Source organism: Aethalodelphis obliquidens, unplaced genomic scaffold (assembly GCF_003676395.1).
Source record: "Aethalodelphis obliquidens isolate GAN/ISIS:26980383/991018 unplaced genomic scaffold, ASM367639v1 scaffold83, whole genome shotgun sequence".
NCBI lineage: Eukaryota > Metazoa > Chordata > Mammalia > Artiodactyla > Delphinidae > Aethalodelphis > Aethalodelphis obliquidens.
This window is the reverse complement of record NW_020838027.1, coordinates 5,275,806-5,292,057: the sequence shown is the minus strand read 5'-3', so window position 1 is coordinate 5,292,057 and position 16,252 is coordinate 5,275,806. Positions and strand designations below refer to the sequence as shown.

Here is a 16,252-nt window from a genome sequence, read left to right as displayed (position 1 = left end):
CACTGCAGGAGCCGCTACCCCAGCAGGGTCAGCGTTAAAACGCAAGACATGCCCACCAGCATCACCGCGTCTTAGAGAAGCCAAGTTTCCTGTGGCAGCAGCACAGCTTCTGCACAAAGTTATTGTGAAACCGAGGATGCAAATGTCAGGTCCAAAGGGATTCCCGGGAGGGAGGAGCCGGATCGTGTCCTGCAAGTGGACACATCCTTTTAGTGAGGAATTAGGGTGAAGAATGAAATAAAAGATCAGTTTTTCTTTCAATTTCTGTGTATTTTTTCCTAAATGGCTACTAGGCTATCTGGGCATGAATACTTATTAAGTTATTTGGACTTAACTCCTCCCTAAGTGGAACCTTTAAGTCTTTTTTTTTTTTTTTTGCAGCCGAGGGCAATTGTGTAAACATGACGGAGCTGTTAAGGGTACAGGGAACTGAAAACGTTTGGGGACTCCTGCTGGGTAAAAGCTTTCTGGCCATAGAGGCTTAAGAATGAAGGAGACGCCAAGGGCAGAGAAGTTTAAAAAGATACATAGAGAGTTTCAAAGAAGCAGAAATTTACTTGGGGGCAACGCTGTGGCAAAGTGTGTGCAGAGGAAGTGCGGGTGGGCCAGCTCCTTGCACACTGGCTCCTGGGCTTCTCACCCGCCCCTCTCGTGGGCCTCGGAGGGGATCTGCCCCAGCATCTTCTCCCTCTATCTCTTGACTATTTCTCTCTGCCTGTGTGTGTATACGTGTGTGTGTGTGTTAGGAGGGGACTGACGGTTCTGATTATGGACATCCTTTAAAATCCATGAGATTTAAAAATACACCCGACAACTCCTTATCCAGAAGACTTTGCTTGACTTACAGTCTCCGGGTGGCTCCGGCTTCACAGAGAAGGATGCCAGAGGAGCGTGGAACGTGCCCATAAACATCTCCCTTTGTGGAGCCTGTGAATTATCCGTTCCAAGGAGACACTTCGCAGGTGGCCCAGGCCATCAGATGGCGGGGGCCCGGGGGCTCTGGCCCTCTTCAGCTGACAGCCCATTCTCAGCAGCAGAAGTCCCGGCTAAAATAAGACCTTCTCCTGTGCTCAGTGTGTACATTTCTGCTGGCCTGCGTCTATATTAAGACGTTACAAATAAGGAGAGTCCCAAGGCCTGGGTTATGGAGGAGAAGCTGGGGACAGACAGGCAGCCTGGGAAACGAGAGTGCAGTGGGACGGTGGGGGGCCGGGCGGAGCAGCGGGTCTGCCTCCGAGCTAAGGCTGGGCAAAGTCACCATGGTGTTTCAGACCAGACCCTCATGGAAAACACAAGGCCCAAATATGTGCAAGGATGGGGAGTGTTGGAAGAGCCAAGTGGCTCACAGAGGCCAGCACATAGCATTGGGATGTGTGATGTTTGCCACGATTGACTCGCAGTTTGGCCTTTTTTTTTTCGTCTAAATGATTTTTCCATATACGGCCTGAAGCGCGTAAATTAAATCTGTCTTTTGCTGCCCGGGCCGAGGTCATTATTTCATGTCCCTAGAATTCACTGAAGCACACACGAGCCTGTCAGCGTCCTTTGCTCTCTTGCCCTTCATGTGCCAGAAAAATCAAAGTGTTGGTTTAAAAAATTCCTCCAGGGTCAAAAGGTGTTCTGACTCCGTGTGAGTCTTTGACATGGTGTCCAGAAAGGAGCTTTCAAAGAAAACAGGTGGGATGGCTCTTCTGTGGACGGAGAGGCTCCCAGACTGTGCCCTTTCAGCACTGATCTCCTGAGCTATGAGGTCGCAGGGCCTCCGTCTCCGTAAACCACTGAGGCCTGGCAGACAGGCTCCCGCTGGCGAGCAAGGGTGTCTGCACAGCACCTGCCCCATCGCCCAGTGGACGCAATGTTCTTATAGACTTTGTTTTCTTAACTTTCACGAAGAATAAGGAACTAGGAAGAAAAGAAAAAAGGGTCCTTACTTTAGGTTGCTTCAGATGCAGATCCTGAGTCAGTGATGCACGTGCAAAATTGATGCGGGAGGGGGAAACCCCGGCAGTGGAGTGGGACAGTGACGGAGAAGAGAAGGCTGAGAACAAAGGGCACGTCGTCAGTCATGTTACCGGTGTGGGCAGCTGGCTCATCATTTCACTGAGAAATTCTGGGAGCTGACCTAGAACATGCACGTCACAGTTCTACTGCCTGAGGGGTGAGAAGCTGGGTGTACGCTAGTTCCACCAGTCACCACTGAGGGAGGCTCCAAGTGGGGTGTGTGTGTGTGTGAATTCCCCTGCACTTCTGGCCTGCTTTGAACATGCACGTGAGCAGAAAAGGCTCAGGCCGCCAAAACAGTCTTCAGGCAAAGCGATCCAGAGGCTGCCAGTTGGAAGTTGGATCTCTCCACTCTGTGGTAAGGCTCATGGAACTTTGGGGCTGACACCCGCAGTATCAGGATCCTAGGTCCTAAAGTGCTTCCGTTAAGATCTAGCCAGAAAGTCAGAAGCCCAGGAGTTCAGCAGAGGGCATTTCGTACAGGGAAAGTTAATTCAAAAGGCGTCAGGATTGCCAGCAAGCTGAACAGGGGTGGTGAAGCAACACAGAGGTCAGTAGCGGCTGGGGCTGGGAAGCCAGGGCGGGAGATGGTGTCCCCAGAGCCCAGGGCCAGGGCCACCTCCTGGGAATGGAGCCCTGGTCGAAGCTGTGTGCTAGGAGATGCCAGCCAGGGAAGGGCAGGGCACAGTGGGCACCGGAAGGATGGAGGAGGTGCAGCCACGGCATGAAGCAGATGGACAGACAGGGGGAATACTCTGGATTCTCCTTTCCGTCCACCTGCCAGTCTCCCTCCAGTACCTCCCTGAACTGAATCTGGCCGGAAGCCAGTTGGCCAGGGAGTCTGGGAAATGTGTCTTCAGGGACCACCGCTCCTACATTATGAATTAGAGGAACGGGCAGATCCGAGAGGAAGCAGGCTAGGACTGGCACTGGTCACAACCCTGACATAATCCCATGCCTTCTTCTTCCAGTTCCACCCCTCTGTCTGCTCCATGACTCTGTTGGGTTTGTCACCCCCAAAGCAGAATCTGGGAATGTCTAAGGAGTTTGGAGGGACTCCATTTTGGGAAGGCATCGGTGATCAGTGGGGGGACACACTCTACACCCTTGTTTGCCCCTGTTCTGAACTTTCCTAGGGCTGTTCCTGTGCCTTTTGTTCTCCTATTCAGCCACTGAAGGACCTTCAATCCCTTGCCTGCATCCTGGGGGGTCATTGAGGAAGCACCATATCTTTTCAGTTATGTTGTAATGTATTTGACATGTAGCATTGTGTAAGCTTCAGGTATGCAGCGTGTTAATTGGATACACATATATCATAATATGATTGCCATTGTAGCAGTAATTAGCACCTCTGTCATGTTACCAAAATATCCTTTGTTTTCAGTGGCTGGAATCATTAAGTTCCAGTCTCTTAGCAAGTTTGATGGTTATGATACACTATTGTCGTGTATACTCACTGCACTGTGTATTAGATCTCTAGGACTTCTTAACTATGTGCTGCCAGTTTGTACCCTTAAACAGCATCTGTCCTATCCCTCTACCCCCATCCCCTGCTAACCACCATTTTACACTTGGTTTTTATGAATTTGGCTTTTTCAGATTTCCCATATAAGTGATACCATATAGCACTTACCTAACTTCGTCTGACTATCTCACTTAGCATAATATGCAGAAGGTCCATCCATGTTGTCACGAATGGCAGGCTGTATTTCTTTTTCATGGCTGAATAATATTCCACTATATATATATATATTCCATTAGATATAGATGTATATGATATACATATTATGTAGACTTCACATACTCTTTATCCATTCATCTGTTTAAGGGCACTTACGTGGTTTTCATATCTCGGCTGTTGTGAATAACGCATCAATGAACATGGGGGTGCATATATATCTTTGAGATCCTGTTTTCATTTCCTGTGGGTATATACCCAGAAGTGGAGTTGCTGCATCAGATGGTAGATCTATTTGTAATTTCTTGAGCAGCCTCTATATTGCTTTTTACAGTGTCTGCACCAACAGCGCATAAGGCTTCCCTCTTCTCCGCACCTTTGCCAGCAATTGTTATTGCTTGTCTTCTAGGTGGTGGCCGTTCCAGCAGGTGTGAGGTGGTATCTCACTGTGGTTTTGATTTGCACAGGAAGCCCCACATCTTGAACGCACCCTTTTGTCTGTTTAATTCTCCCTTAGGCTTGCCAGCGTTTGGGTTTTGCTCTGCGTCAGTGAGGTAGGTTTGCTCACATTTTGAAGGACATGTTTCAGAACCTGGAGCACGCTGCATTTTTTTTTTCTCTCCCAAGTTATTGCCATTTGGACATGTTGGCTTTTATCTGTTCAATAAGACAAAATGTCAGCATTACTAGAACGAGCAATCTGAATAGTTGCTAACCTTTTCCCTCCTCCTCTGCCCACCCTGAGAATTCCCCATGCTTTCAGTGGTTACTTCGTTCCCTCTCCCAACCTCCTGGAAACAGGCATGTCCACGTTATTTCAGATGGGGCAGCCCAAATGAGACCTTGATTATGTACAAGGCCCACAGCAAAGCTAATGCCAGTCCCCACTTCTCTGGTTACCTCTCTTGAGTTGGGTTCACTTACTTAATAGTTTGTACTTAATACGTAATACACCCAAGAACGTAGTGATCCCTATTTCTATTTTTTTAAACATCTAAGATCAGATCACTAGGTGTATTTAATATTCATAGGCTACGACCTGCTATGAGAATGACATCCCGCTATCCCAAGCAGGCCAGATCTGGAGTTCAAGGTGAACTGTACACTGGAATGGGGTCAGTGGAGGTGCCAACCCAGAGGCAACGAGAAGTAGGTCCTTTCATTGGAGTGGTGAGCAGAGGCTGCTGACTTCCTTACATGCCTTACACCGTCTTCACATTGGGGGAGCTAGGAGCAGGGTGACACAGGGAAGGAGGTGATCCATGACTCAATGGGCCTTCCATACCTGTAATCTCTGTAAAACAAACTTCTTTGAAGGGAGAAGCCCCAAACCCGCTCCCTTTGGGCCTTTCTTATTTCTGTTATCTTGGCTTCCAGCTGAAATCCCTGAAGTGTGTTCAGAGGAGAGCGTCTGAAATGCAATTGCGTATCTTCTGGGCCTACTCGGGCATTCCATTTCCTCTGACAAATGAACACTGGCTTGTCCTCTGACTGGCGGGAGATGAGAAAAGGTAGAGCAGTATCCCGAGCCTTGGGGGATACCCAGCGCCTCTCTGCAGCTCCCCACTGGTCCTCACAGCGGTCATGTCCTTTCCCAGTGTTGGAAGCTGGCTGCAGCACAGCCTGAACCAAGTGCTGGCCTTTGCAGAGGGACAGCTCTTCCCACCAGTCACTCCTCAGCCACGGATTGTCCAAAGTCAATTCCTCGTCTGGGAGCTTCTGTTGCTTTTTTTCAGCAATACTCATGTTGTCCCGGCAATACCACATCCAGGATTTTCTGCATCAGGATTTTACTTCCGCTTGGTCTAGGGCTGGTGGGCCTGTACTGAGGATTTCCATGGCATGTTTCGACCATTTACATCCCTGTGGTGGAGCTACATAGCCCTGGAAGGGTTAATACCCACCCAGGGCCAAGCCGTCCTGCTCATCAGTGACCCAGAGTTTGCTCAATTCTGGGACCGTTGGACCCAGCCTCATGGTCCCCCAGGAAGGCCAGACGAGGGGGTGTGCAGTTGACATCCAGTTCATTTTTATTATAATGGTGCACAGTCTACCAGCCAACTTCCGTAACTTTTACGCTGAACTTGGGCATCTGCATTGAATTTAGAGACTTCGCAGCAGGACGTTTGCCCTGGAAATGTCCTCAGCCAGATATTTTCACTCCTTAGGGTGGGGCGACGCCCATCCAGGAATCTCAGAGACCTTGTCTATGAACATGAATGAATGAATCCTCCCAACACCACGCTCTTTGCCAGCTGGATTATTTTAAGGGAAGTGACCAGCTCAGGGGCCTGTAGTGAGTCATGAAAGATCTCGCTCGGAACCAGAGAGTTTGGACTTTCAGGGCCCCGGGTGGAGTCAGGGACCGCTCTGGACTCTTCCACCCCCTGTACTTGGAGTGTCAGGATGGGGGGTCAGCAGTCAGCACAGAAACTCTGGGGATGCCTGGCTGCCTTCCCGCTCAGCGCCTCCCCCTTCAGTGCCTTCCTCACCAGCCCCCTCAAACCATGGCTTGGTCAAATTAAGTAACTTTTGTTTTTTCAGTATATACAACTAATGTATGCTAAATGTAGAAATTCTGAAAAGGGAAGTATAAAGAAGAAAAACAATTCATCCAATTTTTCATCTCCTAGAAAACCTATTATAACCCTCTTTTTAATGTATATTGTCACATGGTTGAGAAAAATCACCTGTATATTTAATTTTATATTATGATTTTTGTCAGTCTGAGAACAAGTCCCAATCTTATTAAATACCATTCTTGAGCATCCTTTCAATGGTTGCATAATATTTCATCATATGGATGTATTACAGTTTTCTTAACCTTTCCTTACCCTGTAGTTAACGTAGGATGAACACACAGTTTTTTTCCCTGAAACTTGGGTTATTTGGATTAATACGTCGTATGAATGTATCCCAGTTCTCTTAGTCTTTACCTTATGGTTGAACATATGATGACCATACTCGTGCTTGTTATTTCAGGCGGAGGAGGGTTGCGGGTATTTCAGGAGGGTTCTATTAGTAGGAGACATTGCTGGAAGCTCAGGATCTTTACTCAGTTCCTGGTTTCCTAACTGCACATGTTTTTGGGCTCGGTGAGGGAGCCATGTGGACGCAGCCCTTGCACGTGACCATAGAGGCAGCTTCACCGTCATTGCCTGTCTTGCTGCTGCTCCGTCGTTCACTGTAAATGAAGCCGGGTCAGGTCACTTAATTCATATCCTAGGACTCTTCCATCGATCGGGTACCCCTCTGGGAGAGCGGGAGGCCTTTGTTCTTCTTGTGTGGGTGGCGGGCAGAGCAGATGTTCTGGCGCATAGGTGGGCCACTCTCTTAGGCTCCGGGGTTCTGTTCTGGTCAGGGAGCCATTTCTCACATCCCGGGAATCGGTGGGTTCCTTGTACCAAATTCTGGAACTGTTCACATCTTCCGACCCCACCGTTAATGTGGAAAAATGATTCTGGGGCAGCGGATGGATCGTGAGTGGCTTCTCCAATGAAGATATTCCATCCGTTGAACTGAGGCCAAGTTTTGGCAGGGAAATCAGTGGGACAAATCGTGAGCTCCGGTTTTAGCTCCAAGAGGAAATGTGTCCTGGTTGGTAAATCATCAACCAAAAAAGCATGAAACCGCTTGTGATAACTTAAACTTCTGGAAGCAATTTAGAGGGCAAGTAGGGTCACTCTGACTTCCGAGAAAGGGAGAGGATTTCTTGTTGTTGAGATGACAATTTGTTTTTCTTCCAGCTTTCCAACATGTACACACAAACAATGTTGGCCTATGGAAAATATTACTAATCCACAGAAGAGCACTTGATACATACTTTAATACGATGTTCTTTACTTTAGTGCCATTTTTCCTCTGACTAGGAACTCCCTGATAGTCACTTTATCTCCCTGTAATACCAAGGGTGGACCTTCACACCCTTTTGATGACTCACGGAAATGCAGTATTAGCCCCTAAACTGATCTAGGAGGGCTCTTTGGATGTGGAGTGCATTTGGTGTCTTCCCCATCTTTGCTTTTCCAATCATATGTAGTTTAGGATAGTGGCTTCTTATTACTTCACGCTGTGATCCTAAACTGGGCACCTTTGAAATTCAAAAAATGTGAATTCTTACTCAGAGTTAAAATAAGTAGATCTCATTAAAACAGAAGAAGAGGAAGGAAAGGGATGGGGAGGAGGAAGGACTGTAGGTACCACTCGTGGATAACAGCAAGCACCATAGTATAACCCCATTCTTGGGACTTCCCTGGTGGTCCAGTGGTTAGGGCTCCCAGCCTCCACTGCCGAGGGCCCAGGTTTAATCCCCGGTCGGGGAACTAAGACCCTGCAAGCTGTGTAGTGTGGCCAAAAAGAAAAAAAAATGACCCCATGTTATTAACCCCATATTATAAAATAATCTCCATGTTTTTTAGCCTTTATTCCATAAATGGAGTTTGGGAGATATTTCCAGGTCTCTGGAGGCCCAGGTAACAAAACAAAGCTGGCGGTGGCACCCAGCCGGTCAGCCTCGGGTTGGCGGATGTTTCTTGGACCTGGTGCCCAACCTGCCGTGGCCTTAGCTCCAGCGGGAGGTCCCGGACCCAGCCTCCCTGACTTCTCCATCCTTGTCTAATCCACGTTTGACCAGCAGGAAGTGGAACCTTCCTTGACCTTCCTTTGGACTCAGAGCCTTGGACACGTAAGCAGAGACTGGGGACTGGTGTGAATTTGGCCAAAGTGACTCTGTTTTTTAAGCCTTTGCTCACCCAAGGTCACTCTGGTGTGATCCGGTAGAGTGGCAGATAAGCCGCTACGTGGGAGAGTGAAGAGAACGGGCCGGAACTTCGGGGGGCCTACGAGAAGCAGGGAGGTCCTCAAAGTCAGCAGGCCCTGGGCCACATCCCGATACGGGATCTTGTTTCTTCTGGCTTGAGCATCTTTCCCCCAGTCTCCTGGCTCTGGCAGAAGCTGGGAGCTGGCAGACAGAAGGAGGGCCTGAGGTGAGTCCCCAGGAAAATGAGATGAGTGTCTCTGGGCCCACTGAGTCCTGATAAGAAGGGTTGCCGGGGGACCCCGGCCCCCAGGCTCTTTTAGCCTATTTCTTGGGTGATGGAAGAAGGATTCAGCCAGAGTTGTCCTTGTTTCAGATCCAGCTGAGGAGTTTGGCAGCTTGAAACCTGGAAGGTGGTCGGGCTGCCAGTGTGAGCCACGCCACAGGGAACGTGGTAACAACAGTTCCGTGAACAAGCCAGGATCCCGGTCCCCCAGAGCCCCCGCGGGTCGTCTTCCATACTTCTTGCAGTAGCTCCGTAAACCTTCCCTCTTTGTGCCAACCCCCTCGGCTGTTCAGTTCATGCATCGTCACCACGCTGGTAATAATGTTGGCACGCAGGGCCCGGGGATTGAACATCCCTTTAACCACCTGCCAGAGCTTCCCCAAATGGGAACTGTGCCTTGCCTGTCTTCTTTCTGCAAGGAAATGTTTAAAGTGCTTTGAGACCTTAAAATACCAAAGTTTATTTAATATCTATATCTTTGGGTTACAAAGAAATGAGTAAAACAAGAATAAATGCACGTGTTTTACTCTTGGTCAGTGACACCAGTTTTGAAAGACTCAGCTCTCTCAACCAGAAGCCTTGGAGTCGCCCTCAATTGCTCCCTTGCCCTCCCCCCCACCCCGGATATCCGAGAGCCCCGCATCTGTCAGGGGCCACCCACGGAATGTCTCTTGTGTTTGTCCCTTCCTCTTCATCCTCTCAGCCCATCTTCCTAGGCTACGTCAGTGACCCCCTAACTGGTCTCCCGCCTCTTATCAGGCTCCCTTCCAGCCCATTCTGTGCGTCTGTGTCAGAGGGCCGTCCAGAATGCAGATCTGATTGTGACACTCCCGTGCTGAAAATCCTCTCATGCTCTGTGGAGTGTTTGGGATTATCTTCAAGCCTCTTGGCTTTACTCACAAGGTCCTACATGACCCACCTCTCCAACTTCATCTCCCACCTTCCCACATGACCTTCTCTGCCAAGCGTTGCCAAGCCACTTACAAATCTCTGGGTGCATCTGGCTGTGTCATGCCCCAGTGCCTTTGTACTTGCAGGTCTCTTTGCTTGGAATACGCTTTCCCCCTTTTTATCCAGCTCACTCCTTCTTATCCTAGAAAACTCAGAATTAAAGTCATCTCCACCGGGAGCCATCTCTCACCCCCCGGGCAGACTTAGCTGTTGGCCCTCGTATTCATGTCCTAGGGCTGCTGTCACAAATTACCGCAACCTGGGGGGGGGGGGTGTCTGAAAACAACAGAAATTTATTCTCTCATGGTTCAAGAGGCCAGAAGTCCAAATTAAGGTGTTGGCAGGGCCACACTCCCTCTGAAGGCTCTGGGGGAGAATCCTTCCTCGCCTCTTCCAGGTTCTGGTGGCTCCAGGCATTCCTTGGCTCGTGGCCACATCACTCCACTCCCTGCCTCTGTTTTCACGTGGCCTTCTTCCCTGTGTGTGTCTCCTCTAAGGGCACTGGTCATCAGATTTAGGCCCTCACGCTAAATCTAGGATGAGCTCATCCCAAGATCCTCAACTTAGTTTCATCTGCAAAGACCCTTTTCCAAGTCGAGTCACATCTGCAGTTTCTGGGGGTCAGGACTTGGATATATGGTTTGGGGAGCCACAATTCAATCTACTACAGCCCTGTAACACCTGGTACATTCCCTTTAAGAAGGGAGTTTCCCAGAGATGTTTATAAGCATTCATGGATATTCCTGTCTCTCAAGATGAAATCTCAGAGATTTCTCTTCTGTTTGACCTTGTGTCTTTGGCTTCTAGGCTGGCTGCATCTCACATGACCCTCTCATTAAAGTAAGAAATAGCTACCTACAGGCTGTTGGTAGGTCCTTTTCTTCAGCTTGAGCTGATACAGGCAGGTTTATAGGCAGAAACCTGGACATCACCTCTGGGAAGCCCATCCACCTCAAGGAATCTGTTTCCGAAGTCTTGTTTGGGTTAGAGGTACATTTTTAGGCTAATCGAGTTCAAGGAAAACCCAAAGGAAGGCCTTGGAATATTACTAATCACAGGGAGAAGCCCAAACTCGTTCACCTACATTCTAATGTATATGGTCTTGAGTATGATGATTATGTGCACATTTCGTAAGTTACCAAATGGCTGAAAGAGAGCAGTTGAACATTTCTGAGCATGTCTGGGCGTCGCCTGGATTCCCCGTTTTTCAAATGAGAGCTTGGCTTTCTTGGGAAGAGCTGGTTTTAGTGACTTAGTAAATTAAAGTGCCCTGCATTTATGAGATCTACAGCTTTTAAACTCTGGGCCTCAGTTTTTTGTTTTGTTTTTCTTTAAACAGAATTGATAAGAACATAACTTCCAACTTCCTGTTTTTTTCTATCTGTTTGTGGTTAGAATTTTCCCCTTGAGTCCAAAAATCCCACCTGCCAATCAGTCTATAAATGATTAAAGTGGCCCTACTATGTGCTGTAAACTTCTCCATAGGCCTGGATAGATAAAGTCGTCTTTTGACGATCTCATATCCTTTGGAAACATGAAGCTTCTCTGGTTCAGAAGGTTTTGTCTTTGGTCACATAAGGATGTGAAAAGAATTTGGCAAGAGACATCTAGCTCCTGTTTCATCACTGTCTTCTCTCTCTGAGGTCTCCTGTCCCAACCCACATTAATGAGGCTGTTGATGTGAAAGAACCTATACAATCAAACTGCTCTTTTGCAAAAGGGAGGATCGATTAATTCGTAATCCGGGTAAACTGTTTACAAAGGCTTCAGTGTTATGGGTCATCTCTGCCCTTTGTCACTGACAGAGAAGGGTCCTGAGTACCAGGCCGCCTTCTCTTTGCAGAAGGGAGGACACCGTGAGCATCTCTGAGGAGCTCTTGCAGCCGACAGGACCTGGGCTCTCCCTCCACCGTAATCGCCCGTTAGCCACTGGTCCGGCGTCCCGGAATCAAAGTCTCTGTTGTCTCGGGCTTTCAAGGAGGTCTTCCCATCTCTAGGAAAACTAATAATCACACGAATGTCACTTGCAGCTTCTGCCCCCTTCTCAACACCTTCCTTCTTTCACTGCCTCAGCACCAATCTGCTGGCCATTACTCTTCCTCTACCATGGAATCCTCAACCCCAGATTCACAGCTCAGCACACTCAACCTAAGAGATGTTCCAGGCCCTGCCCTCTGGCTCCATTCCCACTCTCATTCTGCAGTTTTCCCCAATTCCCACCACTGTTCTGGATCCCCTGGACCCTCAGCCTACCCCATCCCTTCTCCTCTGCACTTTCATCCATGACCCATATACCCTCTGACCCAAGATGTCTCCTGTCCTTACAGAACAGTTGGTCTGGGGCATGAGTTCTGGGTACCGGCCAAAGGCACCTCGATTGGGGTCTGGGTGCCCCCAGAATTCCTCGCTGGCAGATCACGCTGATAGTACAGAGCGGGCAGGGAAGGAGGACAGTGGTGATGGTAATGGACTCACTCATTTGCCCTAAAAGTTGTTGCTTGCAGAAAATGTAAAGAGATTCTCGAAGGGATTGGCCAGGTTGTATATGAATGCAGAGCCATGTAGGTGAATAAAGTTGGGGTGAGTCTCATGGGCAAGGATGCTGGGAGGTGTTTCAGGCCCCCTCACAGCTTCCCTGGAGGCTTCTGGTCGGTTGCTAAACGCTGGGTTGAATGGGACCTGAGTCTGGTCCAGCTCTTGATCTCTTTCTGGTTGTCAAAGTGAGGAGGTTTAAGTACTTGGAAAGAGTTGAAATGTAAAATATTTTGACAAAGAACACACTCAGGAGGAGGAGGACCACTGACCGGAAGGGCACCCTCCTCCCTCTTTTTTTTGCGGTACGCGGGCCTCTCACTGCTGTGGCCTCTCCCGTTGCCGAGCACAGGCTCCGGACGTGCAGGCTCAGCGGCCACAGCTCATGGGCCCAGCCGCTCCACGGCACGTGGGATCTTCCCAGACCAGGGCACGAACCCGCGTCCCCTACATCGGCAGGCGGACTCTCAACCACTGCGCCACCAGGGAAGCCCACCCTCCTCCCTCTTAAAGGCACGACCCAGAAGTTGCACGTGTGAATTCCATTCGTCTCCCATGAGCTGGAACTCAGGCAGGGGCCCCTCTGAATGGGAAGGGAGGCTGGGGAGTGTGGTTTTTATTCTGGACATCCATGGACCCAGCTAAACCCAGGAGCTCTGACATTGTGAGACAGGAGAATGGATTTAGGGAGCAACCAGCAACCTTCGTGGGCGACAATACAGTTAGTTAATACCCAAGTGGAGACTCTTGGAGAAGCCAAACTAAAGGGGGTTTGCAAACGATCTCAGGTGACATTTTGTGGAATCATTTATTCAGTAACTACTTATTGAGCACCTGCTGTGTGCCAGGTACAGTGCTAGGAGCTGAGGGTGCACAAGTGGGTAAGAGACGTGCTCTCCGCCTTCATGAAGCTTATCGTCTGTGGGGAAGACAAACTTTCAACAAGGAAATAACTCTTTATATCGTAATTTTACTCAGTATTGACAGCATCTTCTAGGACAAGGAAGTAGGTGTAGATACCACTCAAGGTACTTAACAGGTCGGGGAAGTCAGATTTTTGGGGAGAAAAGGATAAAAACCATACATAGGTGTCTTGTTTGAATAGCCGGGAGGTGGGGATTAAGGGTCCCCCGCTAATATGGGGGACGCTGGAGGAGAAACAGTTGGGAGAGAGATCCTAGTTCAATTTTGGACATAGAGAATCAAGGTATTTCTAAAACATCCAGGTGGAGAAGTCATTCAGGCGGCTGGATCCAGAGCTCAGAGGTGAAGTCTGGACCAGAGATATAAATTTGACATTCAGATGGCATTGGACACATGCAAGAGGACGAAATTGGGATGTCCTCTCTGTCGATAAATATCTTATTATTTAGAATATATCATTTAGAAAGTGATGAACGTAAGCCAGTTTACCAGAATCAAATAGAGTGTAAATTCCATATACGCCGTCATTCGGAGGGAGGAGAGACCAGTGGAACTCTGGGAAGGCTGGAGGTGTTGGAAGAGGTTTCAAAGATAAGTCCTGAAGACTCACGGATTTCTGACAATCAGACTGATGCGCTAGGAAGTTAATTGAGCATCTTCTAGGAGAAGAGAAAGATCTGACAACTCAGTAGGTCTGGAGAGGACTTCAGAGCCTCGAACTGACCAGGAGACTTGCTTCCACCATGTCCTAACTGGGTCACCGTGGGGAGGCGCTTGGCTTCTCTGAACTACTAGGATCGACACCCACCCTCTCTAACGCACAGGGTGGTGTGACTGTCAAGATCAAACAAGATACAGACCCAGATGAATGTTGTAAATCGTAAAGCTTGGAAAGCTAGATTGTTAGATAAAATTCAAGGTCCAGAGAGGACAAGTCATTTTCCCAAGGTCCCCTGGCTGGCAAGAGCAGGCATTGGGAACAGAGCTCTGGCCTTCCAGCTTTCAGAGGTGACCGAGCGTTTTGTGCTTCCCAGCTCCAAGTCCTCAGGCAACTTACTGAACCTCTCTGACTCATGTTTTCCTCACGTGTGACTTAGGCAATAACACCATTAAGTCAAATATAAAAGTTTTTTGACTGTTTACTGTGTGCCGGGCACTGTTCTAGACCACGGGATCACGGCCTTGAGCAAAGCAAAGTGCCTCTTCTCAAGGAGCTTCCGTTCTGGAAGTAGAAAGGCAGACAATGACAGAGATGAACAAATACATATATTATGTATCCGAGGGTAGTGGGTGCTACGAAACAGAGTAAGAAGGTGGAGGGAAGGGTATTATTTCTTACGAAGGTAGACAGGTCATGTAATGTCTGAGCAGACACCATCATGAAGTAAGATAGCAAGCAGCATGGCTATCTGGGGAGAGAGCCTACAGGCAGAGAAAGCAGTAAGTGCAAAGGCCCTGGGGCAGGAATCTTCTTGTTGTGTTTAAGGAGAGGTCAAGAGGCCAGTGTGACAGGAACAGAAAGGGCAAAAGAGAGAGTGGGGGAGTGGCCAGAGATGGGATCACGTAGGGCCTCCCCGGCCACGGCAGGGACTCAGATTTCCTTCTGAGCGAGGCGGGCAGGATTTTAAACCAGAGACTTAAGTGATGATATTTGTCCCATCGGTAGAGTTTTTGTGGGGCACAAATGAGGTAATGCGTATGGAATTGCTTTATGAACTGGGAAGTTAGGTTCAAGACTATCTCCAGGGTCCTGTGAATGGCCAGGTAGTCAGAGAGCCGGGGCAGGACGGCATCCCTGACCCCCGGGCCGCCCATCTTTCCATGATCCTGACTCAGTCTCAGAAAGCAGGGGGCACAATGTGCATCTAGAACCAGGTTGAACCCTTGGTCAAAGTCAAAGACTCTCCTCCCCAAGCCAGAGGGCTTTGCGAACCTCCTAGATGTGGCAGCGCTTGGCTTTGGAGGGAGCTGCGTGGGGTTTGCCATCTTAAATGGATAGAAAAAAGGGAGCTGGAGCTGTCCAAGGCAGTTGGGGCCTGGACAGCAGAGACTGTCTTAAATTAAACGCAGACCTCTGCTCAGGGCCGGACTTGAGAAGCTAAAACATCAGAACTGAAGAGGAAAAACCAACAGTTACGATAGGCTTTAGAGAATTCCTTTAATATCTATTTAGGAAGCCACAGAGTGGCCAGAAACAATAGAGCCAGAATTTGTAAGTATTCCTAGTTGTTTATACAGTCTTAGGCATGGGTTACGCAGATGTACTAGTGTGTGAATTGGGGTTCGAGGAAGTGACCTTGAGTTACACACCGCCCCGAGGACCAGCTCTGATAGATGATCACATCTGGCCGAGGGCTCTGCCTGGCCCTCCCCTTGCGTGATCCCGGAGGGTGGAGAGGGAGGCCCGCACTGCGGTTCTTGGCCGGGGAGCCGAGGGTTGGAGTTCCGGCACCCTTGCATCTTCTCTGTTTGTGTACGGTGGGTTGAGTTTACTCTCTTTTCTCTCTGCCCTCCCTTTTATTTTTCTATCCTTTTTTCCCCTCCCTTCTCTCTTGCCACGAGCAGAGGACATTAGCCATTGTTTGCTCTCCACTCTATTAAAGTTACACTTGTTTGTAAGATAACCTTCTATATATCACACACCCAGAGTTCACCCCCTAAAAGAAGATATCACTTCAGAATCTCCATTCCCAATAAAATATGCCATGCGTGCCTACTAAGTGGGTCTCGTAACTCACTAGCTTTTAAGAAAACAAAGTGTTGTAATTTTTTTCAATGAAACTTTGTTGAATTCCAACTATATAAAAGCCATAATGCTGAACAATCTGTGAGTGAAATTACGTTTCTTAACCAAAGGTACGACGTTCCCAGAAATGACAGGCCATTGATACTCCAATCTCAATTACTTTAAGTAGGTAAGTTTTAAAAACATAACCACCTTCATATCTGTAGTTTTCAAATAATGCTTGTTATAATCTAAGGTCTCTTTGCCTGTGGTTCCCTCATATCTGAATCTTGGCAGACTCAGAAGTGGAAAGGTTTCCTCTAAAAGCACAGAAAACATGGGGTACCATTGAAATTCTGTATAAGAAATATGTATAGGATGGATATAACGCGCGCGCGC

General features: G+C 48.5%; 1 protein-coding gene across 3 annotated transcripts in view; it reads left to right on the top strand.

The window, feature by feature from the left end:
* Window positions 1-16,252, top strand: part of ANO2 (anoctamin 2) — a 333,147-nt gene that overhangs the window by 188,504 nt on the left and 128,391 nt on the right. The window lies entirely within an intron of this gene.